This window comes from Hyaena hyaena, unplaced genomic scaffold (assembly GCF_003009895.1).
Source record: "Hyaena hyaena isolate Hyena2069 unplaced genomic scaffold, ASM300989v1 scaffold_1026, whole genome shotgun sequence".
Classification (NCBI taxonomy): domain Eukaryota; kingdom Metazoa; phylum Chordata; class Mammalia; order Carnivora; family Hyaenidae; genus Hyaena; species Hyaena hyaena.
In genome coordinates, this window is record NW_024081655.1 from 119,166 (window position 1) to 140,937 (window position 21,772).

A 21,772-nucleotide genomic window follows, 5' to 3' on the forward strand; every position below is an offset into this window, starting at 1 on the left:
CAGATATCTGCTCCTGAATGACACAGATTGTTTTCTTTCTCCAAAAATAATTTTCCTTTTTAGTAGCCCAGTATCTGGCACCACATATTTTTGGATACCGTTCCAGCTGCATTTTATTCTTTGTAACCTTTTCTATGTCTGGTTAACTTAGACTAAAATAACTTGTAGTAACAAAGAATGTGGAAATTTCAGTGGCTTTAACAAAAGTTTATTTTTAATTTTTGGTACCTGCATATCATGTTTGTTTGACTGTAACTTATATCTGCATATTTTTCACTAAGGTAGAGAGGGTTGGTGAGAAAGCCCTATCAGGGAAATTGTGGCTTGTGCCAGAAGGAAGCATGTAAGTGCCTTCACACTTCTGCAGAGAGGTGGCTTGTGACAGCTCTAATAACATTTTATTGGTCAAAGAAACTCACATGGCCAACCCTTGTATTAAGCACCCAAGGACTGAGTCATGGTCCTTTCCTTTACTAACTCTGACTGTGGGCAATTTTCCTAACCTTTCTTAGATTCTGGTTCCTTATATTTAAAATAGGGTTAAGGATGCCTGCCTTGAAATGGAATTAAGTTGACATTGCATATTGTGTAATTACCAGTCTAGTGTAAGACTCTGAAATATGGGGTCTAATAAACATGAAGGATTTTACTCAGGGCAGACTTCTCAAATTTTTAATGGCAAAGAGGAATTGGAGTTGATTGAAAAGAGGAAAGAAGGCATTTGGATGGAGATTAAGCATTAGTGATGACACAGGATGTGGGAACAAATAAATCCTACATAGTGCAGCCTTTTAAGAAACATTTTAAAGGACTAGAGAGGCAGCCAGGGAGGAAAAGAGGGTTGAGTTTGCGTAGATGGACTTAGTATGTGATAACTGTTCAATATTCATATTTAGCTCTATCGTCCTAGGAATGGATATGATATTTCTGGGGCAGGATAATTATTTATTACTTAAGTAGGCTTGTTTTCTATGCCTAAATTTCCCTTTTTGAGGTTAATGGGATGAGGGCCAGATGTCATCCTACGCACACTAGGAACTGCACTGTAGGTGAGGAAGCCTGAAATTAAGAATCTGGGGCTTCTAAAGAGAAGGAACAGCTGTCTGCCAACCCCTCTTAGGAGATGAAGAGAAATCATTACTCCCTACTATAAACAAGTTCTCCTTCAGGAGGATCCTGGGTTTTTATCCTTTGGAATGTAAATATATGTCTCTAGTGGGAAGAAAAGACTATTATCTCTGACATTTCAATCTAGGGTTTGTTTAGGATTTTATACCTCCTTGAAATGTAAACACTTAACTCCTAGAAGGTAAATCTCTCAGAGTTTCAGGATCAATTCAGTTGTAATTTAGCTTTGTCTTTTAGCCCAGGTAAGTTTCAGTAAAATATACTTAGCAAGCACAAAAAATACTAACTGTAGAAACATTAAAATATGTTCTTTAGAGCCCCACAGTATGAGGTGAGATGGTGCTGGGGCTGAAAGATTGTGGAGGGAGTATTTAGGATGGCAGTAGCAACAAAATGCAACGTCTTGTGGAAGAGACATTTTGTTGAAGATTAATTGCTCATATGGTTCTGGGTTCATTTCTGAATTTTCTGTTTTGTTCCATTAATTAGATTACATGTCTTTTTTGTGCCAGTACCATACTGTCTTGATCACTATAGCTTTGTAATATAAATTGAAGTCCGGGATCTTAATGCCTCCAGCTTTGTTTATCTTTTTCGAGATTGCTTTGGCTACTTGGAGTCTTTTGTGGTTCCATTAAAATTTTAGGATTATTTGTTCTAGTTCTATGAAAAATGCTTGTGATATTTTGATAGGGATTGCCTTAAATATGTAGATTTCTTTGGGTACTATAGGTTTTTTTTTTTTAATGATATTTATTCTTCCAATCCATAAGCATTGGAATGTTTTACCTTTCTGGTCAGGTTTATTTCTAGGTATATTGTGGTTGTTGGTGCAATTGCAAATGGGATTGATGCCTTGATTTCTCTTTCTGCTTGCTTCATTATTGGTATATGGAAATGCAACAGATTTCTATACATTAATTGTATATCCTGTAACTTTATTGAATTCATGTATCAGTTGTAGTAATTTTTTGGTGGAATGAAATTTTGCCATTTGCAATCACATAAATGGAGATGTAGAGTATTATGCTAACTGAAATAAGTCAGAGAAAGACAGATACCATATGATTTTGCTCATATGTGGAATTTAAGAAAGAAAACACATGAACATAGAGGGAAAAAAAAAGAGGCAAGCCAAGAAACAGATTCTTTTTTTTTTTCTAATAGTTTATTGTCAAATTAGTTTCCACAGAACACTCAGTGCTCATCCCCACAAGTGCCCTCCTCCATGCCCATCCCCCCTCCCCCCCACATCCATCAGTCCTCAGTTTTTGTCAGCATTCAAGAGTCTCTCATGGTTTGCTTCTCTCCCTTTCCCCCATCATTCCCCCCCTTCTTCTCCCCCTTGTTCCTCCGTCAAGTTCCTCCTAATCCTCCTATACGTGCAAACATATGATATTTGTCCTTCTCTGCCTGACTTATTTCGCTCAGCATAACACCCTCAAGGTCCATCCATGTTGCTACACATGGCCAGATTTCATTGTTTCTCATTGCCATGTAGTATTCCATGGTATAGATAAACCACATCTTCTTGATCCATTCATCTGTTGATGGACACTTAGGCTCTTTCCATGTTTTAGCTATTGTGGAGAGTGCTGCTATGAACATTGGGGTACATGTGCTCCTATGCCTCAGCATTTCTGTATCCCTTGGGTAAATTCCTAGCAGTGCTATTGCTGGGTCATAAGGGAGTTCTATTGTTAGTTTCCTGAGGAACCTCCACACTGTTTTCCAGAGGGGCTGTACCAGTTTACATTCCCACCAACAGTGTAGGAGGGTGCCCGTTTCTCCACATCCTCGCCAGCATCTAGAGTTCTCTGATTTGCTCATTTTAGCCACTCTGACTGGCGTGAGGTGGTATCTCAGTGTGGTTTTGATTTGTATTTCCCTGATGAGGAGGGATGCTGAGCATCGTTTCATGTGTCTGTTGGCCATCTGGATGTCCTCTTTGGAGAAGTGTCTGTTCATGTCTTCTGCCCATTTCTTCACTGGGTTGTTTGTTTTTCGGGCGTGTAGTTTGGTGAGTTCCTTATAGATTCTGGATATTAACCCTTTATCTGATATGTCATTTGCAACTATCTTTTCCCATTCCGTTGGTTGCCTATTAATTTTCTGGGTTGTTTCCTTGGCTGTGCAGAAGCTTTTAATCTTGATGAGGTCCCAACAGTTTATTTTTGCTCTTGATTCCCTTGCTTTTGGGGATGTGTCAAGTAAGAAGTTGCTGCGGTGGAGGTCAAGGAGGTTGTTTCCTGCTTTCTCCTCTAGGGTGTTGATAGTTTCCTGTCTCACGTTCAGGTCCTTTATCCATTTTGAGTTGATTTTTGTGCATGGTGTGAGAAAATGATCTAGTTTCATTCTTCTGCATGTTGCTGTCCAGTTCTCCCAACACCATCTGTTAAAAAGGCTGTCTTTTTTCCATTGGATATTCTTTCCTGCTTTGTCAAAGATCAGTTGGCTGTATACTTTTGGGTCCACTTCTGAGTTCTCAATTCTGTTCCATTGGTCTATGTGTCTGTTTTTGTGCCAATACCATACTGTCTTGAGGATGACAGCTTTGTAGTAGAGGCTGAAGTCTGGGATGGTGATACCTCCCGTTTTGGTTTTATTTTTCAGTATTACTTTGGCTATTCGGGGTCTTTTGTGGTTCCATACAAATTTTTGGATAGTTTGTTCTAGTTTTGAGAAGTATGCTGGTGCAATTTTGATTGGAATTGCATTGAATGTGTAGAGTGCTTTAGGTAGTAATGACATCTTAACTATATTTATTCTTCCTATCCATGAGCATGGAATGTTTTTCCATTTCTTTGTGTCTTCTTCAATTTCCTTCATAAGTTTTCTATAGTTTTCATCATACAGATCTCTTGTATCCTTGGTTAGGTTTATTCCGAGGTATTTTATGGTTTTTTGTGCAATTGTGAATGGGATCAGTTTCTTGATTTCTCTTTCTGTTGCTTCATTATTGGTGTATAAAAATGCAACCGATTTCTGTACGTTGATTTTGTACCCTGCAACTTGGCTGAATTCTTGGATCAGTTCTAGTAGGCTTCTGGTGGAGTCTGTCGGGTTTTCTATGTAGAGTATCATGTCATCTGCGAAGAGTGAAAGTTTGACTTCCTCTTTGCCAATTCTGATGCCTTTGATTTCCTTTTGTTGTCTGATGGCTGATGCTAGGACTTCCAGCACTATGTTAAACAACAGTGGTGAGAGTGGACATCCCTGTCGTGTTCCTGATCTCAGGGGGAAAGCTCTCAGTTTTTCCCCGTTGAGGATGATGTTAGCTGAAGGCTTCTCATAGATGGCTTTGATGATGTTTAAGTAGGTTCCTTCTATCCCAACTTTCTCGAGAGTCTTTATTAAGAAGGGATGCTGTATTTTGTCAAATGCTTTTTCTGCATCTATTGACAGGATCATATGGTTTTTATCTTTTCTTTTATTGATATGATGGATCACATTGATTGATTTGCGAATGTTGAACCAGCCCTGTAACCCAGGAATGAATCCCACTTGATCTTGGTGGATGATTCTTTTGATATGCTGCTGGATTCGATTTGCAAGGATCTTGTTGAGAATTTTTGCATCCGTATTCATCAAGGATATTGGCCTATAGTTCTCTTTTTTTGTTGGATCTCTGTCTGGCTTGGGAATCAGAGTGATGCTGGCTTCATAAAATGAGTCCGGGAGTTTTCCTTCGACTTCTATTTTTTGGAATAGCTTGAGAAGAATTGGGATTAATTCTGTTTTAAATGTCTGGTAGAATTCCCCAGGGAAACCATCAGGTCCAGGGCTCTTATTTGTTGGGAGATTTTTGATCACTGATTCGATTTCTTCACTCGTTATGGGTCTGTTCAGGTTTTCTATTTCTTCCCGTGTGAATTTTGGTAGTGAGTGTGTGTTTAGGAATTTGTCCATTTCTTCTAAGTTGTCCAATTTGTTGGCATATAATTTTTCATAGTATTCCCTGATAATTGCTTGTATTTCTGAGGGGTTGGTTGTAATAAGTCCATTTTCATTCATAATTTTGTCTATTTGGGTGCTCTCTCTTTTCTTTTTGATAAGCCTGGCTAGAGGTTTGTCAATTTTGTTTACTTTTTCAAAAAACCAACTCTTGGTTTCATTGATCTGTTCAATTGTTTCTTTGGTCTCTATGTTGTTTATTTCTGCTCTAATTTTTACTATTTCTCTTCTTCTACTGGGTTTAGGGCGTTCTTGTTGCTCTGCCTCTAGCTCCTTTAGGTGAGCTGTTAGATTTTGGACTTGTGCTTTTTCTAATCTCTTGAAATAGGCCTGGAGAGCAATGTACTTTCCTCTTAGGACTGCCTTGGCCGCATCCCATAGATTTTGAATTGTTGTGTTTTCATTTTCATTTGTTTCCATATATTTTTTAATTTCCTCTCTAATTGCCTGATTGGCCCATTCATTCTTTAGAAGGGTGTTCTTTAACCTCCATGTTTTTGGCGGTTTTCCAGACTTCTTCCTGTAATTGATTTCAAGTTTCAAAGCATTGTGATCTGACAGTGTGCATGGTATGATCTCTATTCTTTTATATTTATTGAGGGCTGCTTTATGTCCCAGTATGTGATCTATCTTGGAGAATGTGCCATGCGCACTTGAGAAGAAAGTAAATTCCCTGGCCTCAGGATGTAAAGTTCTAAATATATCCGTCAGATCCATCTGGTCCAATGTGTCTTTCAAGTCCATTATTTCTTTAGTGATTTTCTGTCTGGTTGACCTATCCATTGCTGTAAGCGGAGTATTAAAGTCCCCTGCTATTAGCACATTCTTATCTATAAGCTTGTTTCTGTTTGTGATTAATTGTTTTAGATATTTAGGTGCTCCCATATTCGGTGCGTAGACATTTATGATTGTTAGTTCTTCCTGATGGATGGACCCTGTAATTATTATGTAGTGCCCTTCTTCATCTCTTGTGATTGTCTTTAATTTAAAGTCCAGTTTGTCTGATATAAGTATCGCTACTCCGGCTTTCTTTTGATTTCCTGTAGCATGATATATATTTCTCCATCCCCTTACTTTTAATCTGAAGGTATCTTCCCGTCTAAAATGAGTTTCTTGTAGACAGCATATTGATGGATTTTGTTTTTTAATCCATTCTGCTACCCTATGTCTTTTGATTGGAGCATTCAGCCCATTTACATTCAGTGTTATTATTGAAATATGTGGGTTTAGAGTCTTTGTATCTTTTGTAGGGTTCATGTTTGTGGTGGTGTCTCTGGTATCTTTGTTCCTTGCAACCTTTCCTTCAGAGCATCCCCCTCAGGATTTCTTGTAGGGCTGGCTTCGTGGTGACAAATTCTTTCAATTTCTGTTTATTTGGAAAGGTTTTTATCTCTCCTTCTATTTTGAATGACAGGCTTGCTGGATAGAGGATTCTTGGCTGCATATTTTTACTGTTCATCACATTGAAGATTTCCTGCCATTCCTTTCTAGCCTGCCAAGTTTCAGTAGATAGGTCTGTCACCACTCTGATAGGTTTCCCTTTGTATGTTAGGGCCCTTTTCTCCCTAGCTGCTTTCAAAATTCTCTCTTTGTCCTTGTATTTGGCCATTTTCACTATGATATGTCGTGCAGAAGATCGATTCAGGTTACGTCTGAGGGGAGTCCTCTGAGCCTCTTGTACTTCCACATTTACTTCCTTCCCCAGGTCGGGGAAGTTCTCTGCTATAATTTGTTCCAGGATTCCTTCAGCACCTTTCCCTCTCTCTTCCTCTTCTGGGATTCCTGTGATATGGATATTGTTGCGTTTGACCGTATTGCTGAGCTCTCGAATTCTTCTTTCCTGTTCCTGGATCAGTTTGCCTCATTTTTTGTCAGCTTCTTGTTTTTCTATAATGATGTCTTCTAAATCACTTATTCTCCTTTCTGCCTCTTCAATCCGTGCATTGGAGGCCTCTAATTTATTATGTATCTCATTTATCGCATTTTTTAATTCTTCATGCCTATTTTTATTTTCCGTTCTGTCTGTAGCCATAGTAAGAAACAGATTCTTAACAACAGGGAACAAATTGATGGTACCAGAGGGGAGGTGGGCAAGAAGATGGGTAAATAGGTGATGGAGATTAGTGAGAGCATTTGTGAAAAGAACCAAGTGTTGTTGCTTCACTAAATTGTATTGTGGATGAATTATGAAATCTTGCACCTAAAACTAGAGTTACAATGTATATTAACTAACTGGAATTTAAACTAAAACTTGAGGGGCACCTGGGTGGCTCAGTTGGTTAAATGTCCAACTCTTGATTTTGGCTTTGGTCATGATCTCATGGTTTGTGGATTCGAGCCCCATGTCGGGCTCTGTGCCGTCAACACTTGCTTGGGATTCTGTCTCTGCCTCTACCCTGCTCATGCACTCTTCTCTCTCTCTCTCTCTCTCTCTCTCTCTCTCTCTCTCTCAAAATAAGTAAAGATTAAAAAAAAACTAGAAAAAATCCCCCAGTTTTTTCCTCATACTTGTGTAGTTTTTAGAAAGACAGAAAGAGGGAGATAAGGCAGTGAAATGGGTATGTTATTAATGGGTTTGAAATTGGGATAGTGCATATGTCCAGGTTGTGGAGAATGGGGATGAGGAAAAGTGCATTTAATGGCTTAGAAAGGTGGGTTTGGAAACTCACGGGATTATGAGATGAAGTAGGTCGTGAAGCAAGAAGGAACAACACCATATATAGTGGTTTGCTGATCATAGAGAATCAAAGGCCAGAAATGTAAATGCCTAGAGAGTGAGAAGAGATGGAAAAGAGATACAGTGACACATGAATGTTTATAAAATGAGTGCGGGAAGAAATGCAGATGGCAAAGCTGGGGTGAAAGCATTTGGATTTTAGCACTTAAAGTTACACACAAAAAAAGAAAAAAACTGTTAAGATTTTATAATCTTTCGATTTTAAGAGGACTTTTTTTTTAAAGTTTATTTATTTTGAGAGAAAGGGAACGCATGTACATGTGCTTAAGTAAGCAGAGGAGGGGTAGAGGGAGAGGAGGAGCGAGAATTCCCAGCAGGCTCCTTGCTGTCAGTGTGGAGCTTGATCTCATAAATCGTGAGATCATAACCTGATGACCTGAACAGAAATCAAGAGTTGAATGCTTAACCAACTGAGCCACCCAGGTGCCCTGATAACATGTTTTATCTTAATACCAAAATAATACATGCTAATTAGTGGAAGGAAAAATGTTAATGGAAGGAATGTAAAAAAGAATAAAAATTTGTCATAATCCCACTACCTAAAGATGACAGCTATTAATATTTTTTAGAAATCTAATCCATCTGTATGTTCACCGAATGGCATTATATTCACCTACATATACCTATATCCTTGTAAATGCCTCTTCCTTTTTGTCATTCAATAATAAGACATTTACTCTTGCTGTTAGATTTTATCACTTTGATATGAATAATTTGAATAATACTTTTTGTCTTTCCTAACAGTTTTTGAGTAGTTCCTTTTCTCCTGAGGTGAATAGAGTGAAAGAAATAAGTACACAGTTATATTCCTCCACTTCCAAATCTGGGTCATTACAGTCCAGGCCTACTACTTTAAGTTGCTGTATTTGACCCATCATTCATGTCTTTTCAAATGTTCCCACAGACAGTTGAGGACAGTACCAGAATTCTTCTCTTTCGGGTGTGGAGGAAAGTCTTTTATATTTACAAATAATTTTCTATATGCATTATCTAGTCTATTTTCAAAGCAGCCCAGCAATGTAGATATTAGTATTATGTAAATTTTGTAGATGAGAAACTTAAAGCTCAGAGAGATTGAATAACTTTTCTAAGGATGTGCAATGCATAAGTAGTGAAGCCAAAAGTGAAATTTATGTTCTTTCTTAAAACTCCATTCTTACTCTTTTACTCCCTAAAGGAATAAAAAGAAGGGATTATTTTCAAAATAGTCTGAATCTCATCTGTAAAACTGGAAGGATTGCAAATGTCACGAACCAAGCAACTCACATAGTAACAGACTAGTTAAAACAGCTGGTAGAAATGGACAGGAAACAATTGTAGAAATCAGATTTGGAGGTCAAGTTTCTGTTTGGCACATTTGCCACATCATTGTCTGATATCCTTACCATTTTGCCCTAAAATAGGTTTCCTGCCCCTGATAGTTGATGTCATGGAGGTAAATGAGGGGGTTGGAAGGAAATGTCACAAGATGTCACACTCCCAGGCCTTAAGGTTGTTATTGGGTCTAGAAGTGGTATCCTGTTCCCTCCACTTATAGGGATAAAGTCTTATGTATAGGTTATCCTGGGAGTTGCCAGGGACATGGAGAATGACAGAAATTATATTTATTAGAGTCTTAAGGAACTTAGGACCTGGCAAGTGATATCTTGATTTTATATGCTGGCATCATGGAAAAATTAAACTTAGCACCATAAAGCCAAAGGAAATGCTAATGATAAGTTATTACCTAATAATATTTGCAGAGCCTTGACAGGTATTGAAGGGAACATGGAGGTAGACACAATTCCTGTTCAGGTATAATAGCTATAAGAGGGCTAGTAAAGCATGCTCTTGGGACAAAATTGCTTATCAGTATAAGGTTAATTACCTCTTTGAGGACATTGACAGAAGTGACATTGACAAGAACAGAAAAGCAGAAGGCCTTGAAAATCATGCTCTTTACCTGCTTGAAGGAAGAAATACAGGGAGATGTAAAATGAAATCATCTTGCCACACTGCATACACCTACCTCTCTTTTCTTTGTTCCCATCTATTTCTAAGACTGAAATAAGAGCCGTTCTTAACTAGTTCAGTCTCATTTCAGAATTTTTTCAATGTTTATCCTGAAATTGAAGACAGCAGAAACCTCAGAAATGATTCACTAAAAACTGGATCCAGTCCAGCGTATCCAAAGTGCAGTGTTTTAGAATCTTTCCAGATTGACATTGGACAGAGTGTAGCCATTTATTACTCTTTATTATGGAAGTCAGTAGTCTGTGAGGACCATCCTGACTAAAACATCTTATTTTTTTGGTTTCAAATAAAATGCAGAATAGAATTGGCAGTGCTCCTTGAAAATTAATTCAGAGTGTATGTAACTATTTTAAAGACTGATTTTACATTACATATTCTTTCTGAACAAGATAGCATTAGACCACAAAATAATACTGCAGTAATAAAAATGTATTTTATGCTTAATAGCATACATTTATGGAACACTGTTTCAATCTAGGCACTGTTCTAAGCTTTAACACATATTAACTAATTTTATCCTCATAATAACACTTTGAGGTGGGCACTATTATTATTATTATTCCTCTTTTATAAATGATAAAAGTAAGACACAAAGAAGTTAAAACTGCCCCAAATTACACAACAGTTATGTAATAGAGGCTAGCACTGAGCACAGAAAATATGATTCCAGGTCTTAAATCCATAACCTCCATGCCCTCTTACCTCTCTGGGCCCATGGCCTTAGCTATTTACCTGTATGCAGATTATAACATTCATTTTCCCATTGTGATACATTACTTGACTAACGGATTTACCATTTACAGTCAAGTAATTGTAATTGTAGTACTGCTTATTCTATTCTTTCTCTTGCCTGGAAGGTAAATGCATTTCAGACTATATCATACTGAAATGTTTGTGTAGAAAATATGGCAGGAACATACCAGGAAACAAGCACTTTTGAAGTCAGTGATATAAGGCTTCCAGTGCAACACGTATAATTGCTGTGGTTCCCAGTCTTATTACTGTTAGCTTCCAGAGTCTCTATGGTGTCTGTCTTCTAACTAAGGTCATATTATCTTTCAGATGCTCAAATGTGAGGCTCAAACATTTCAGCTCTACTTCTAAATAAATCATTGAAATACATGTTTGAGAATGTATATAGAACACATTTCCGATGACTTTGTTGGGCAGGTTGCTTAGCTGGGCAATTAGCTAGCAAAGCAGGAAAATCTTAGACTCAGGAATCAGTTTCTATCCGAGGTAGAACATTTAGTACAATTCCGTGTTTGGTAATTACTTAATCTCATTGCATTGCCCTTTTCCCATATGTAAAATGGAGATATTTCTCATCTCCTCACAGGTTATTTGTGACAGTAAGAACAATGTTATTGTTAGGACAGATTCTTCAAGTGGGCATGATGCTTTGATTGCTAGCATATCCATTGATGAATGATTAAATTATACTGAAAATATTTGAGGCTTTGTTTTATAATGAAACATACTAATTGGTAAAAGAACTTGATTTGAGTTGAGAAGAATTTTAGCAAATGTTGGAAATTCTTTCTAATTTTTCTGTGCATGCTTTAGATTCTTGATCAGTGGTCTCATACATTCTGTGTATGAGATCAGTGGTCTGTACATTCTGTTATTATAAAACATATCATTTTGTATTGTATTTAATTTCTTTACATGTAGGTCTATTAGATATGACTGTGAACTTTTGGAGAGAAAGGAACAACACCCATCAATCTTTGTAGCTACAATATCTGGCACACTGCTACAGAGCAGATGCTTGTTATATGATTGTGTAATAAATAAACCACTTGTAAGTACTCAGTGTAGGTATCCGTTGAAACACTGTGTTGTATTAAAATACTGTAATATCATTTTAGTGACAGTACATTTAATTAATCATACTTAACTGAAAATAGCTTTGACTCTTCTCGTTTTCCCGTATACTTCATGCAAGCTAGGTTCTTTGGGGACATTCATGCTGAAATAATGCGGTTATGTCTTCTAGTAATAAATGGACGTATTTATTCTATGGAATCGTATTGACAGTGATTCAACGGAAAAAAACAATGTATAATGCTCTAAGGATTAAACTAAAGAAAAGTTTCTGGGGGAAGAAAACACATTGTTCCATTATTTAAACTGAGTTGCCATAGTAATTGTCTCAAAAGTTAAATCAGTGATAATCCTATTTGTAGTGCAGAAAATTGATAATTAAAATGCTTGGCCACGGAGTTATAACCCAAGAGGCAAAAATTGTGTACTTTATCTGGCATAAATAAGGCTATAATAGGAGAAAATAACATTTCTATGATTCCAGTCTGACTTGCATGTGATAACACTGGAGTGTATGATGGCTCATGTATTAAAATTAGGGGTTTTGGACCCGACAGACTCCACCAGAAGCCTACTAGAACTGATCCAAGAATTCAGCCAAGTTGCAGGGTACAAAATCAACGTACAGAAATCGGTTGCATTTTTATACACCAATGATGAAGCAACAGAAAGAGAAATCAAGAAACTGATCCCATTCACAATTGCACAAAAAACCATAAAATACCTAGGAATGAACCTAACTAAGGACACAAGAGATCTGTCTGATGAAAACTATAGAAAACTTATGAAGGAAATTGAAGAAGACACAAAGAAATGGAAAAACATTCCATGCTCATGGATAGGAAGAATAAATATAGTTAAGATGTCATTACTACCCAAAGCACTCTACACATTCAATGCAATTCCAATCAAAATTGCACCAGCATACTTCTCAAAACTAGAACAAACTATCCAAAAATTTGTATGGAACCACAAAAGACCCCGAATAGCCAAAGTAATACTGAAAAATAAAACCAAAACGGGAGGGATCACCACCCCAGACTTCAGCCTCTACTACAAAGCTGTCATCATCAAGACAGTATGGTATTGGCACAAAAACAGACACATAGACCAATGGAACAGAATTGAGAACTCCGAAGTGGACCCAAAAGTATACAGCCAACTGATCTTTGACAAAGCAGGAAAGAATATCCAATGGAAAAAAGACAGCCTTTTTAACAGATGGTGTTGGGAGAATTGGACAGCAACATGCAGAAGAATGAAACTAGATCATTTTCTCACACCATGCACAAAAATAAACTCAAAATGGATAAAGGACCTGAACGTGAGACAGGAAACTATCAACACCCTAGAGGAGAAAGCAGGAAACAACCTCCTTGACCTCCACCGCAGCAACTTCTTACTTGACACATCCCCAAAAGCAAGGGAATCAAGAGCAAAAATAAACTGTTGGGATCTCATGAAGATTAAAAGCTTCTGCACAGCCAAGGAAACCACCCGGAAAATTAATAGACAACCAACGGAATGGGAAAAGATAGTTGCAAATGACATATCAGATAAAGGGTTAATATCCAGAATCTAGAAGGAACTCAGCAAACTACATGCCCGAAAAACAAACAACCCAGTGAAGAAATGGGCAGAAGACATGAACAGACACTTCTCCAAAGAGGACATCCAGATGGCCAACAGACACATGAAAAGATGCTCAGCATCCCTCCTCATCAGGGAAATACAAATCAAAACCACACTGAGATACCACCTCACGCCAGTCAGAGTGGCTAAAATGAGCAGATCAGAGAACTCTAGATGCTGGCGAGGATGTGGAGCAACGGGCCCCCTCCTACACTGTTGGTGGGAATGTAAACTGGCACAGCCCCTCTGGAAAACAGTGTGGAGGTTCCTCAGGAAACTAACAATAGAACTCCCCTATGACCCAGCAATAGCACTGCTAGGAATTTACCCAAGGGATACAGAAATGCTGAGGCATAGGAGCACATGTACCCCAATGTTCATAGCAGCACTCTCCACAATAGCTAAAACATGGAAAGAGCCTAAGTGTCCATCAACAGATGAATGGATCAAGAAGATGTGGTTTATCTATACCATGGAATACTACATGGCAATGAGAAACAATGAAATCTGGCCATGTGTAGCAACATGGATGGACCTTGAGGGTGTTATGCTGAGCGAAATAAGTCAGGCAGAGAAGGACAAATATCATATGTTTGCACGTATAGGAGGATTAGGAGGAACTTAACTGAGGAACGACGGGGAGAAGAAGGGGGGAAATGGTGGGGGAAAGGGAGAGAGGCAAACCATGAGAGACTCTTGAATGCTGACAAAAACTGAGGACTGATGGATGGGGGGGGGGAGGGATGGGCATGGAGGAGGACACTTGTGGGGATGAGCACTGAGTGTTCTGTGGAAACTAATTTGACAATAAACTATTTGTAAAAAAAAAAAATTTGGGGTTTTGGGGGAAATAGAGACTTTAGTATCATTATCCATTTCAAGAGCTAGCTCTCAATTAGTGAGATGGGATCCATTATTTTTTTTTCTCTTCTTTTCTCCTGTGGCCCATTACCTTTGCTCTACCTGAACTGAAGAGAACATTCGGGGATTTGTGGCAATCTACTGAAATTTTTATAACCTGAATTGACTTTTCAGGTTCAGCCAGCAACACCCAGGATATTAAACTGACACTTCTGAATTTCCCAGGGCAGCTAGCACACATCTGCTATTCATTTCTACACAGCTTATAGAGTGACTGTTTTCTAAGTCACTGGGGTCTGCAGAAAGTTGTTGCTGACAGAATTTCTGAGAAGAAGAGTAAAGGTGTGACATACGCCACAGGATTGTCCCAGATCCTTGATAATGTTGGCAATCAGGCTATTGGAAGATTCTTCACCATTACTGGCAGGCTGGTTTAAATCTGCCTTCAGTGATGCTGAACAATTCAAATGGGAGAGACAAGAATGACCAAAGAAATGACAGGAGTGAAGGTGGTGGTGTTTTAGGAATGATCTAGAAGAAGTTGTTTGGGATGAAGCAGAGCAGTCAGTGCAGGAAAGTGTTGTGGTCCAAATGTCTTCTTCCATGGGGTGCAGAGAATTGGGTACACACTTTTACATTGGCAGGATTCTGAAAACAAGGTTAGTTTCCCAGATGAGAGCTCAAAAGTCATTGAAAGCCCTTAAAATGAAAGCCATTAAAATGAAAACCAGTAGCAAATATGAATAGGGAAACTATCTGGAACCATAGCTAAAAGCTTGAGATTTGTTTTTTACTAGCTGTATGTATGACCTTGTGCACATTACTTAATCTTGGTAGCTTTTCATTTTTTCATCTATAAAATGATTGTGAGACTAGGACCTTTCTCAGAGATTAGTTTTGAGGGCTAATTAAAACAATGCAGTATAGCACACAGAACATTTCCTGAAACATGTGGAACCCTCAAGAAAATTTAGTTATTATCTCATAATTGACATAAGATTATGATTGTGTCTAAAGAGAAGAGAGATGCCTGGAGAGTTGTTTTCAGTTTTTAGAAATGAAAGGAGAGATGTAAACAATCACTCCGTTTACTTAGTTGCTCAAAGGGCAGTAAAACTGATCACATTGTACATGATAAACCTATAAGACAGCCCAATTTATTCCACTAAGTAATGGACTTATTAACAGACCGTGTAGAGTGGCATTTTGTTTGGTAAGAAATCCCAGCAGTTCAGTGTGTTTCCTTGGGTTCTAAATAATATCTTGAGATTGTATTATCTTGAGGATGACCAACTTTAGTTGAAATTATTTTTACTACTTTCACTTGCCAGGTGCCTGACAAATATCCAGGACCCCTTCAGAGAACTGACAAAGCCAAAAATGTTTTCATATAATACTAAGATGTCATTTGCTTTTTCTTCCCCCTTTCTTTTTAAGTTTTTTTTTTCCTTTTTTTCAAAGTTTACTTAATTTTGAGAGAGAGAGAAAAAAAGCGAATGCATGCCTGGATGGGAGGGGCAGAGAGAGAGGGAGAGACAGAATCCCATGCAGGCTCCATGTCATCAACACAGAGCCTGATGTGGGGCTCGAACTCATTAACTCTGGAATCATGACCTGAGCTCATGACCTGAGCTGAGATCAAGAGTTGGATGCTTAACCAGCTGAGCTACACAGGTACCCCTCCCTTTCTTTCTTTAACAAACACATAGAGGCTCTGTGATGCATAATATTGCAACAACATGAATGAAGAAGGAGAATCCAGTTCACTTTTATTAAGATAGATATTACAGACCATTGTAAAAATGTTAAACAATGCGACTCTGCTCACTAAATTGTATTGTTTTGGAAAACATTGTTTTTCCTTTTTATGAATATACATTTGCTATTTATGTTACAGTAATGAGTTTGTTGTTATTTTTTAAATGATTACTTATTTTAGAAGTTCTCAGCTGAAATATATAGCAGGAGAAATACTGATAGGTAAAGCCCAAATAAACAAAATCTCTTCAGGGCCCTCAATAATTTTGATAAGTATAAAGAGTTTGAGAACTGCTCTTAAAATGAAACATTTGCGAAAGCAGAAATGTTTCCACAGTTTTGGAAGCTTCTCAACAGGACAGAGAGAAAAATGCTAACGAGGATCAGAGGTCACATTTTGTTTTGTTGACGTATATTGAACGCATATGTTGACGCATATTGAACGCACCTTTAGTGAAGCTCTATATGTCTCAGGTATGCAAATGATCTCCTCATATCAGCCCATGTGCTAAAGTAGCTGAATAGCTCCCTTCTTGGCTCTACCTGTCTTTGCTGCTGTCACAGACCCTCGAATTGCCCATTTCTGTGCATTCATTTGTTATTCCATTACTTCATTTAAAAAGCAACAGCTAGGGGGCGCCTGGGTGGTTCAGTTGGTTGAGCGTCCAACTTCAGCTGAGGCCATGTATGATCTCACAGTTTGTGAATTCGAACCCTGTGTTGGGCTTTGTGGGGACAACTCAGGGCCTGGAGACTGCTTCAGATTCTGTGTTTCCCTCTCTCTCTGCCCCTCCTCTGCTCACTCTGTTTTTCTCTCTCTCAAAAATAAATACGCATTAAAAAAAAAAAAGCAAGGGGTAAGCACTTTGCTACTTCTTAAGTCAAAAGAGGTACAGAAAAGAAAAAAAAAAAAGGAGTTATGTCCATTGTCTTAATGTAGCTTACAACCTAGAGCAAGAGACAGATGTTAAAAAGAAAGTACATAGTTAAATATATAGTTGAAAATAAGTATAAATGTCAGGATTAGGGGGTTTATGAAAGCCAAGCCAACACCATACAGAATATTTTTTACTGTTCTTTCTCCTTTAAGTTACTCAGTCTAGATCCAAATTTCTGAGTAACCCTATTTTGTCTAATATGATATATTGTTATAGAAAAGTCCCCAGTGAATCCCTCTTCCCCTACTTTCACCTTTGGTAGTATTTCCTACATGATTCTTAGCTTGGCAGAGAGTCTTGGCCAATAGAATACAACAAAGACTTGAAAAATGCTTGTGAATTTTTGTGAGCAAACTCCCTTCTTAAAACTGGTGAATTATAGAATGTGTGACTCTTTTTTAAAAAATGTATTTATTTATTTGAGAGAGAGAGAGAGAGAGAGAACAAGGAGTTGGGGAAGGGCAGAGAGGGAGAGAGAGAATTCCAGGCAGGTTCTGCACTTCCAAGCATGGAGCCCAAGGTGGGGCTTGTACTTACAAACTTTTAAGATCGTGACTTGAGCTGAAACCAAGAGTCGAATGCTTAACCAACTGAGCCACCCAGGCACCCCTAGAATGGGTGAACCTTAATGGAAGGTACCAGGACCACCTTCTACCCTGAGCAGCTAGAATGTAGAGCATGACCTAGACTGGGTAATAATGACCTAATAATTGCCTACTGACGTTAACATCCATCTAAAAACTTGGTGCCTCCAAACAACAATCTTTTTATTTGCTCATATAATCTTATAATCTGGTGACTGGTACCTTTCAGTTATGGGAAGTTATAATTGTCATCATGTCTTCTTTTCTCTTTCTGGAACTGCCATTTGTTGTGTATTGGATATCCCGAATAGATTCATTAATTTCCATATTTTTCCACTTCAGCCTTCTAAAATATTTCTTTGACTCCCTTTCTTTAGTCAAATTTTGGTTTGTGCTCTCTTATTTTTATTTTTAATTTTTCTAAGAGCCATTCTGTCTTTCTTTTACAATATCCTGTTTTGATTTTTTTGGTCATAATATTTGTTCTTTACGTTTTTAAGGATACTGATTATACTATATTTGTATATTTGGTTATTTCATCTCAGCCTTGCATTACCTTTATTTCTTTTAAGTTACTTGGCATGTTTGTCTCTATATCTTATCTTGAAGATTTTACTAAAATGTCTGGTCATTATTGTTTTTGATACCTACTTTTTTTTTTATGTTTTATTTATTTCTGAGAGAGAAAGAGACAGCCTGAGAAGGGGAGGGTCAGAGAGAGAGGGAGACACAGAATCTGAAGCAGGCTCCAGGCTCTGAGCTGGCTGTCAGCATAGAGCCCGACGCGGGGCTCGAACCCACGAACCGTGAGATCATGACCTGAGCCGAAGTCGGACGCTCAACCGACTGAGCCACCCAGGAACCCCTGTTTTTGATACCTACTTAAGAGTAAACATTGAAAAGATGATTGGAGGTTCTGAGTATTTGGGCAAGGATTGTTTAAAATGTTGGTTTTGCCCGAGGATGGTAGGGTATCCAGGCTTTTTACTGGAGACTTATACATCAAGATCTGCAATGATTTTCTCCAAGGGGAGAATATGTATATATGTATGAATCAGGAACTTCCCTGGTTCAAATTCTCCAGAATGGTTACCTCCCTTTTCCTGTGGCTAAGACACAGGAGCCAAGCCTAGTGAAGACTTGGAAACTTGTATGTACTTTTTATACAGATTTCAAACCATCTCACCATCTTCAGTTCTGTGCCTTCCTGTGCCTTCCCCCATGAGCGCTGCAGTACCTGGCTCCTCCATTCCTTGGCATTTCTTGGGTTTCTCAGTGTGAACCAGCTAGCTTCTTGTACATATACTCTTCCACTGGCAGTTTGAGTTGACGTTTTGCTGTGAAAATGTATTAGCCTTTCCTTTGAGTTCAGTCTTTATATACTTTAGTTTCCCACTACAAATGGTTTTAGTTTCATTGAAGCTAAGAGTAGAATTTTTGTTCCTTGTGCATATTAATTTGGGAAGACTTTTGAGAAAACAAGGAGTGGAATATTCTTATTTTAAAACCAGTTTTATTAATTGCTTTTTTTTTATTGCCTATTAGATAAGTCTCTGAGCATAGCATATGGGCCCTTCATGATCTGACACTCTCCCACCTGCCCAGCCTTCAGAGGTTATATATTTTTATAGGCAACTTCGTCACGTGTAGCCTGAGTAACAGATTTAATGCTAGCATTTGTCTGAACAATTCATGCACATTTTTTGCTTGCTTTCTTATTCTTCTGCACCTTTATCAGTCTAGCTGCCTAGAATGCCTATGAGACCAAATCTCTGGCTTATTTCTTTATCAACAGGGATAGGTCTCTCTTCTGTGTGCTCACAGAACACAGTGTGATTTGAAATTATGTTTCCTTAAATGTCTCCCCAGCTAGACTGTGAAATTATTGACGGCAGGGAGGTAATTAATTATTTTTATATTCCCAATGCCTAACATATGTTTGTTCATTTAATTTAATTTAATTTTTTTGTTTTTTTTCATTTAATTTTATTTTAGATTACTTTTTTTTAATTGAGGTAAAATTGGTATGTAACATTACATTGATCCTTGAACAATGTGGGCTTGAACTGTACGGGCCCACTTATATGTGAATTTTTTTCCTGTAAATATATTGGAACATTTTTTGGAGATTTGTGACAATTTATAAATACTTTCAGATGAACCATGTAGCCTAGATATTGGTAAGACTTCCAGTCAACAGTAGGCTACTAATAGTTAAATTTTTGGTTAGTCAAAAGTTATTCTTGGGTTTTCAGCTCCTCCCACATTGTTCAAGGGTCACCTGTGTAAGTTTCAGGTGTACAGCATTATAATTTGATATCTTTATTGTGGACAAGATGGTAACCACTAAAATCTATTTGCCATTTATCACCATACAGTTGACACCATTCACCCATTTTGCATAGGCCCCACCCCATACCCTTCCCCTATGCTGACCACCAATCTGGTTTCTGTATCTATGAGTTTTTTTGTTTTGTTTTGATTTTCATTTGTTTTGTTTTAATTACACAGATAAGTGAAATCTTATGAGAAAGACAGATCTTTCTCTGTCTGACTTATTTCACTTAGCATAGTACCTTGAAGGCCCATCCATGTTGTTGCAAATGGCATGATTTCATTTTTTATGGCTGAGTAGTATCCCATTGAATATATATTTATATACTCAGTGGACATTTGGATTGTTTCCATTTCCTGGCTCTTTATAAATAATGCTTCTATAAGCATAGGGGTACATATATCATTTTGAATTGGCATCTTTGTGTTCTTCAGATAAACACCCAGAAATGGAACAGCTAGATCATATGGTAGTTTTGTTCTCAATTTCTTGACAAATCTCCATACTATTTGCCTTAGTGGCTGCACCAGTTTGCATTGCCACCAACAGTGTACAATGGTTCCCTTTTTGCCACATCCTCACTAACATTTGTTACCACTTTTGTCTTTTTGATGATAGCCATTCTAAGTGGTATGAGGTGATATCTCATTGTGGTTTTGATTTGTATTTCCCTAATGATTAGTGATGTTGAATATCTTCCCATGTGCCTGTTGGCCCTCTGTGTGTGTGTGTGTGTGTGTGTTTGGAAACAGATCCTCTGCCCTGTCTTTTCTTGATTCTTTGTCTTGTTCTTTCATTTGGGACATATTTCTCTGTCTTCCCATTTTCTTTGCCTGTCTGTGTTTATTTCCATATATTAGGCAAATCAACTACCTCTTCTTGTCTTAAAGGAGCGACTGTATGTAGGAGATGCCACATGAAGCCTAGAAGTACTATCCTCTCTGACCACCAGAACGAGGTGCTCAAGGGGTTTCCCGGGTGTGGGCTGTGTGCGACCATCTATTGCGGTAGACCATGTCTCTGGCCTGGGAGTTGGCAGGACTAGTGCTTTGTTGTGATGCATGGCCATGTGTGCTGCACAAGGGTGGGTGGATATGGTGTCCTGCTGGCCACATCACATGGCCATGCTGGGATATGAGTGACTGGGACTGGTACCCAGCCTGGCCATGGATCACAGCTGTGCCAAGGCACAGGTTGGGCTGGGCTAATGTCTTTCCTGGCCAGGACATGCATGGGTGCTGCAAGGGGTGGGCCTGGGGGGTTCTTAGCTGAGTGCGATCCCCAGCTCCAGCAGGTTGGAGAGAGTAGTTCAAAAATAGCACCCTCTGGTGGTGATCTTGGCAAAATAGAATGAGGTTGAAAATTCGGTACCCATCAGTATCTCAGGCCCTGGGAAAAGTCTCAGTGTTTCCTGCCTTTCCAGCAGTCACTTTAAGATTAATTAGTGGGTGCCCTTCATATAGATAGTCAGAGGACTGTTTCCAATTTGGTGTTTTGGCCTGGATCCTGGGGTAGGTGAACCTGCGCAGGAGCCCTTTAAAAGCATGTTTTTCTTGTCTTGCATTCTTTGGTTTTCCTGGATGTAATCTTTGTTGGTTTTCAAAGCCTGACACTTAGAGTGGTTGCCTTTCTGGTACGGGATCTAAGGAATTGGTGCCTGATGTGGAGCTCAAACCCCCTTCTCCTTAGGGAAAAGTTCCATATTTTATTATGACCCCCAAAAGTTCCATATGTTGAGGAGCTCCTTCCCACTTGTGGACCGCGGTACCTGGTGTGGGGGTTCTGGTGAGATGGTGTCTTGGTCGGTCCCACTCCTCTCTGTGCTGTCCTGTTTCTTCTTCGTTGTAGAGGCTTTGTTCATCCAGTTTTCTGGTCTTTGTCAGAGGAAATTATTTCATTCGTAGTTATATATTTGTTATATCTGTGGGAGAGAGTGAGTTCTACCTCTCTCCTGGCATATGGTTTTAATGTGTGTAAGATTCATTAATTAACAATTAATTAAAAC